Raw genomic sequence first — 7,879 nt, forward strand, 5'->3', positions numbered from 1 at the left:
ATGATCCCCCCAATTGCACACTCCCTCCCCTGACCCTCCACTTAGCCAACGTGTTCATGCTAGCTGCATTTCCTCTACCGTGCTGTCCATTCTCGTGACCATCAGTCAGCTACTAATTTGTACTTCCTTAATTCTTCACCCCATTCTCCCATCCCCCCAAAACTCCTTCTCCCCTTTGTCCATCATTAGATTGTCCTCTATATTTGTGAGTCTGTTTTTGATTATTAGTTTGTTCATTCTATTCCTTAGATTCCACATATAAGTGAAATCATATAGTGTTTATCTTTCTCTGTCTGACTTAAATACCTTCTAGGTCCATCAAAGCAATATCTTTTTCCATTCCTTTCCTTTTCATATGTAGGGGTCTTGTTTTCTTATCCTTTCAGACACTCAGTTTTTGGTTGGAGCACTTAATTCTTTTCCATTTAAGGTACTTGTTGATAGGAGTGTAGTTGTTACCATTCTTTATTCCTGTTCTTGATACATGTTTTTATTTCCTAAAGAAGTTCCTCCAAGTCTACGGCTATGCCACCCTGAACAAACTCGATCCTGTCAGATCTCAGAAGCTAAGCAGGGTAGGGCCTGGTTAGTACGTGGACAGGAGACCACCTAGGAAGACCAGGCACTGTAAGTGTAAAAAAAATAAAAAATAAGGGATTATAAACTGATAAGGTCCTTGCAATCTGTGAGGTCAAGCAAGGGTTGCCCCACCTAAAAAAATAAAATAAAAAATAAAAATAAATAAAAAAGAAAAAAGGAGTTCCTTCAACATTTCCTGTAATACTGGCTTGATGGTGATAAATTCCTTTAGCTTATTTATGTCTGGGAAGCTCTTTATCTGTCCTTCGACTCTAAATGATAGCTTTGCTGGATAAATTATTCTTTGTTGTAGATCCTGGGTCTTCATTCCGTGGAATATTTTTGCCAAGCCTTTCTGTCCTGCATAGTTTCTTTTGAGAAATCAGCTCCAGGCTTATGGGTGTTCCCGTCAAGCAATTATGTTTTTCTCCTACTGCTTTTAATATTTTTTCTTTGTATTTAACCTTTGGCATTTTAATTATGATGTGTCTTGGTGTGAACCTCTTTGGATCCCTGGTTTTGGGGATCCTCTGAGCTTCCTGGGGTTTTATGTCCATTTCCTTCACCAGGTTAGGGAAGTTTTCCATCACTGTTTCTTCAAACAGCTGTTCAACATCTTGAATTTTTTGCACTTATGCCAGTCAGACAGATATTTTGACCCTTAATAAGGTCCCATATCCTCCTTAAATTATTTTTATAGTCTTGGCATCTCTTTTTTCCTTCCCTCCCTCTTTAATTCCCCACCCCCTGCCCCACTTCCACCCCTGACCTATGAATGTTGCCATTTCCCCTTATGGACTAGATCTCTGAAGGACGGATGTCTCCTCCCACCCGCTTGCATGCACCCTCGGCTTAGGGCCTGGCATCCCTCCTCCCCTGGTGCATGGTCTGTGGCTCCACCTGGGGTGCGAACCCAGGACCTTCTGCGTGTAAAGCAGACGTGCTAACCACTACCCTATGGAACAATCCCTAGTCTTGTCATCTTATCGCTCGCCATTCTGCTTGCGTGTCCCTGGCCTTTACTTTGTTTATTGCATTTAATATACTTCTTATTCAGGTAATGTGTTCTTCACTTCTGTTTCCATTTCCATTTTTGTGTTTTTTATCTCTTTATTGAAGTTCTCACTGAACTATCTACATTTCCCAAAAGTTCATTGAGCATCTTTATAACCAGTGTTTTGAACTCTGCATCTGTTAGATTATTGACTCCATTATATCTGGATCTCTGTTCTGTTCTCTCATATGGTTTCTGCTTCCCATTTTGGCTGCCTTTCTATGTCTGTTTCTACACACTAAGCAAAGCTCCTGGTCTTATTAATGTGGACTTGGGAAGTGGATGTCCAGTGGCACAGTCCTGCGAGGGGTTCAGCTGCAGGCCAAATTTAGCCCAAGCCTCTGCCCCTCCAGGGCCACGTGTTAAGATTCAGCAAGCAATCCACAGATGCTGTGCTTATAGTTGCCTCAAAAGGCCACACCAGAAACTGAGGCCCAGCTGCCACCACTGTGAGTTTAGGCGCTGGTCAGCAAGGAGCACCTGACTCGCTGATGAGGCAGCTTGGGTGGGACTGCATGTTAGGGGAGGCGGGGTTTCAGGGAATCCTCTGGGCGGGGTGATCTCTGTTATCCAGTTTGAAGAAGTCACGGTATGGCAGTTCTGTGTCCCAGCACTGAAGGGGGGAGGGCTCAACAGAGGAACAATGGATACCTCTGGCACTTCTGTACAGAGCGAGTCTGTCTTTGGCCCTCACTCCAACAATGTCTCCCTGTAAGTCCCTGGTACCCCCTGCGCACTGCTGAATCGGCGCTGGTGCTCAGAGCAGGTCTGTCACTGTGAAACTCTGCTCAGAGACGCGGCCCCTTTAAGAAGCGTCTGCCATTGCGACAACCACTGTCTCACTCAGCTGCTCCGGACCAGGCAGCCTCTTGTCCTCGCCCTGTCCTACCTTTTGCTGTTGCAGGGTGCTTTCTTGGACTTCTCCCTAGTCTAAGTATGGTTTGCTTATTCATACTTTTCCTTGCTCCTGCTCCTTATTATTGTCATAACTGATTTGGTCGCCAGAGGGATAAACAGAGCCTCTATCATCTACACCATTTTTTTCTCCCTTCAGTGATTTTTAGTAAATTTATAGAATTGTGCAACCATTACCACAATCCAATTTTAGAATATCTCACTACCAAAAAGTTCCTATGTGCCCATTTGCAGTTAACTCTTAGCCAACCCAGGCAACCACTGAACTACCTTCCCCCTCTATTGATTTATTTTCTATATATTTTATACAAATGGGATCATACAATATGTGGTCTGTTTGTTTGATTTCTTTTACTTAGCATAATGTTGTCGTGGTACATTCATGTTGCAGCACCTATCAGGAATTCATTTCTTTTTATGGCTAAACAAGGAACAAACTTTCCTCTACCCTCAAGGTCCTTCTGGATGGTCTAATAATCAAATAGACATGAGACAGATTAGCAAGAGAAAATAACCAAATTTAATATATATGGGAACCCTGCATACATGAGGAGTCAGACACCCCACATGCATGAGAGGTTCAGAGATAAAGATGAGGACTTAGGTATATGAGATACTGAGCCAGCAGTGAGGAAATGTGCTTTGGTGGCTTTAAATAATCATTGCAGGTTAATAAGAAGAGCAGAAGTTCATTAAATAGAAGTTTGTCCTGCCCTACAGATAGGTCAGGAGAAGTTACCTCTGATATACCTCTGATATATCTTATAGGCAAAGACTCTGATTCAAATACTTCTAGATAGCTAAAGGGGGCAGGAAGAAGTTTCTCTGGAAACTGAAGCTAAAATTGCCTTTAGCTCAAAGTAATCTGCGTACCACTAAAGCACATCTTGTGGTAGCCCATGCTGGACACCCACACATGGATATATCACATTTTGTTTATCTATTTAATAGCTGGTGGACATTTAGATTGTTTCCAGCTTTTAGCTACAATAGATGATTCTTTATACAAACATGTACACAGATCTTTGCACATTAATCTATACGTGGACATGTTTCCATGGGCAGTACATAGAAGTAGAATTGCTGACTTGTATGCTAAGTTTATGTTTAACTTTTTCAGAAACTGCCAGATTATTTTCCAGAGTGGCTGCTCTTTTTTACATTCCCATGTAGGAGGCTTTCAGTTTCTCCATGTTGTTGCCAACACTTGCTATTGTCTGTCTTTTTGATTATAGCCTAGTTTCTAGTGGGTGTGCAGTGGTTTCTCTTTGTGGTTTGTTCCAAATCCAGCGAGCTCCCTGCGGCAGCTAAGCCATTGGCTTTTGCAGCCTGCCCTGTCCTGGTACAGCTTATCCTGACCCAGCTGGGGAATGTAAGCAGCCCCAGGCAAAAATGCCACAGATTCTCACTGTTCTTATCCAGAGCTGAGCAGTTTTTCATGGATAAGTGTATTTCAATTTCTCATTTGCTTTTGGTCAATTTCCAGAGCCCTGTTTTAAACATTTTTCTCTCCAGTTTCATAATTGTTCTTGGGAGAATTTGCTGACCTTCTCATTCCCCGACCTTCTCATTCCCCTAGACTGCTACTCTCATATACTTTTAGTCTACGATTTTTTATCTATACCTTTGCCTGTTTCTCCTAATTTTTTTTTTTCTGTTTGCCTTAGTCTCTGTGTTTTACACTGCAAAGGTTATTTGCCTTCTCTGTACATTAAAATTGCCTGGGAAGCTTTTAAAATCTCAGTGCCCAAGTGAAAGGCTACAGGATATTACATCAGAATCTCTAGGCAGGGGTGGGCAGCCATTTGAGAATCAAAAAAATTCAATAAATTATAAACCACTGAAAAGTAGAACTGTTAACAAATTTTAAAACCAGAAATGTGTATACCTATAAAGAGAAAACCTACACTATTCTTATTTCTCCTGTATTTTCACACTATTGCCATACACACAACACTTCCTATGTCAAATACTTGGGTTTTTTTTTTCCCCACACCAAGCAATTCTCTGCAACACCAACTGAGCGCTCTACAATTTAACTCAATTCTGACATTACCTACCTGAAGACAGCATCAGCGCCCAGAGGTTAAGGGCTTGGTCCCACAATACTGCCCCTGTACATCAAGTGCCAATTGCAAGTAGTAGGTTACCCACGACTTGTCACACTTGACTAAAAATGGGTTCATAAAGCTTTCTTGTGTTCATCTATACCCCCTCCCCCTTGGATTCGGTCATTTGCTAGAACAGCTCACAGAACTCAGGGATACATTTGCTTACTGTGGAGGGGAGATTGTTCCGTGCTGTGATAGCTGCCTGACCACTGCTAGATCTAGGCCAGAACAGAGACTGCTTCCTGAAAATCCCTTCAGACATTGACTGACTCCTTCCCTCTGTCCCACCTCTGCTGGTTCCTGCTCATTCCTGAAACAGGCTGCTGCCCTACCCAGGCAAGCACATAAGGTGTTTTCTCTTTACCTGGGGCAGGTCACACCCCAGTACCTGTATCCATCCTGCCCTGTCCTATATAACCCCTTTGGACCTGCCACAAGACACCAGTGATATCCACGTCATCCCACCACCACTAGAGACGACCCTCATATGTAAGTTCCCTTAATAAACTCTTGATAGGATGATGGAGTTGTCAGCCTATTCCTATGGTCTCTCTGTCCTGGGAAATTTTATGTAATACTTACATTTATCAGTTTATTAAAGGATATGATAAAAGATACAGAAAGCAGCCAGATGCAGAGACACACAAGGTGAGGTCTCTGGTAGGGTCCAAAGCTCGGGACCCTATTCTGTCCTGTGGAGTCAGAATATGTCACCTTACCAGTAAGTAGATGTGTTCCAACACATTGAACACATGAAAGCTTTATGAACCCTGCACTTTGGAAATTTTTATGGAGACTTGACCAATCACGAATTAACATTTCTCCAGAGAATGGAGGGTGGGACTGAAAGTTCCAAGCTTCTAATAATGGCTTGGTCTGTCTAGTGATCAGCCCTATTCAGGAGCCCACCAAGAGTCATCTCATTAAAATAATATAATAATAACAACAACAATAAAAGAGTCACCTCATTAAAACTACAGACATTCCTATCACCCAGGAAATTCCAAGGGATTTAGAAACTGTCAGCAACAGGGGTCAGAGACCAAATATTAGAAGAAAGGTACTCCTAGCATTCTTATCACTTAGGAAATTACGTGGGTTTTAGGAGCTCTGTGCCAGGAACATATATATTTTCTATTATCTCACAGTAACAATAGAAGAGAAGGAAGATCTCTTGCTTTTGGTAGAATGCTGAGAGCCAATTGATAAACGGGAAGTGCTAGCACTGGAAAAGCATCATTTGGCAACCATAACAGTAAAGACTGGATCAGGCAATAATCACCAATAAATGCTAAATCTAGGGGGGAAATTTTGTTGAGGAACAGGATATTTACGTCATCTTAAAATGTCTGCCCACAATAGAGAAAGCTCCCTGTCAATACTTAAGCAATACCTGTCCCAAAAAAGGATCTCATACAAGAGGGACAAAAATGCTATAAAGGACATTATTAGTAAACTGAAAAAATTGAAATATGGATGGTTGTTTAAAGTATTGTATCAATATTGTCTGGAGTCTATTTTAGAAGTTAAAAGCCCAGAAAATGATTCTGTTTTCAGCAGAAAGCCTCAAACTTTCTTTTAAATGATAAGTACCTGTGTAAAAAGGAATTATTTGTGACAAACTATACATGGGCTAATCACAACATTAACCCATATCATACTCTTATTTAAATGCCTATAAACATAAGGCCACTATACATTTATTTATTTATACCTCTCATGCAATCATAAAACCATAATAAATTTATGTATCACCTATAACACAAAAATATACAAATTAACATTTAAACAGGATAACAAAAAATGTTTTCTGCTGAAAATAAGTGCTGTTTGACTGATGATCTGGTCCCAACACCCCGAGTCAGGTGTTCTGAAGTTCAGCTGACACACGCTATGTGCTGTGCCGTGCTGCACATTCTCAGTCCCCTGTTCCCTCTTCAAATGACTTTGAACTCTTCCATTCAGAGGAGCTCAGTGCTCCCAGGCCTGCCTGCTTGCCTTCCCCTCTCAGTCTCTGCCACTCAGACCAAGGCACATGCAGGTTCTGTGGTGCTTCCTAAAGGTGGTTATCTAGAGCAGATAGAACATCATCACTTTTTCAAATGTTTTTTCAGATTTTTTACTAAAATAGAAAATTTATACTTTTTTTTTCCAGAGTGTTGTAGATTCCAATACTGCATGGAACTAATTTTAAGGCACAATGGGTGAAGAACAGCACTAGGCAAGAAAGGGAGCAGCGAACCCCTAGACTACCACCATGGTGCCACTCACTGATGTCACCACCCAGCTCAAGAGAAGCTAAAGAAGAAAAAGCCTAGGGGAGGGGCAGGGATCCTTTCCTGCTAAATCTGCTCTTCCTAGACAGGCACCTTGTAGAAAAGGGAGTGTAAAGTCAACTCTATAGAAAATGGAGATGTTGGGTAAAGTGGGTGCATTTTCTTATAACTTGTGTTCTGTACCATTTACTATTTTTATCAAGTTTTACGCAAGTGCAGATTTTTAAAATAAAGTTATATTAGCACAGAGAACACCTGACTTGTTTCAGGGAAGGGCAAATGTCACTAAGAGAGTATCTTACAAGCTGGACTGAAATCGCCAGATTTTGCTTCCTTGGTTTTGGAAGCAGTCCTCTCAGTTGCCAAGAGAAGGGATTCACCGACATCCACAGTAACTATGGCAGTTGCCTGTGGTGTTGGGAAATGAAAATTCATTTAGGTCCTCTTCTCCTTTCCTCTGTGCCATCAGAATGAACTCCATGTCCTTAAACTCAGACCTCTTGGGACTTGGCACTCCTTTTCTGATGGGCTCTAAATCTGGTCTTCTAGGTGACAACATCAAGATAGAGTCCCTTAAAGAAGCCAGGAACCATTGTTTTTTTTTTTTTTATTGTGGATCTTTAAATTCTGAAGTTTTCATTAAACTTCCTCAAAATCAAGTTCTGCTTGTGAAAGGAGTTAACATGTTAAATAGAAATTGTTCCTCAGCTCTCAAAACTTTTCCTGCTCAAATAATCAAATAAAGACTTCCTTGGGCTTTGTAGCCTTTCCTTTTTTTGTAGTCCATGGAAATGAGGGAAGTTAAAGATGCCGTATGCCATGACTTTCCTGAACTATAGTGATTGTTAATGAAAATTAGCTTTAATAACACAGACACAATTTCGGGGGGATGAAGGTGATAATGAATCACTGACTTGGTTAAAATATTCCTGGGCTCTGATTCC

General features: G+C 41.3%; 1 pseudogene; it reads left to right on the top strand.

Moving 5' to 3' along the window:
- Nucleotides 1–515: 515 nt before the first annotated feature.
- LOC118605687 lies at nucleotides 516–634 on the top strand (annotated as a pseudogene).
- The last annotated feature ends 7,245 nt before the right edge of the window (nucleotides 635–7,879 follow it).

Source organism: Rousettus aegyptiacus, unplaced genomic scaffold, assembly GCF_014176215.1.
Source record: "Rousettus aegyptiacus isolate mRouAeg1 unplaced genomic scaffold, mRouAeg1.p scaffold_m13_p_7, whole genome shotgun sequence".
NCBI lineage: Eukaryota > Metazoa > Chordata > Mammalia > Chiroptera > Pteropodidae > Rousettus > Rousettus aegyptiacus.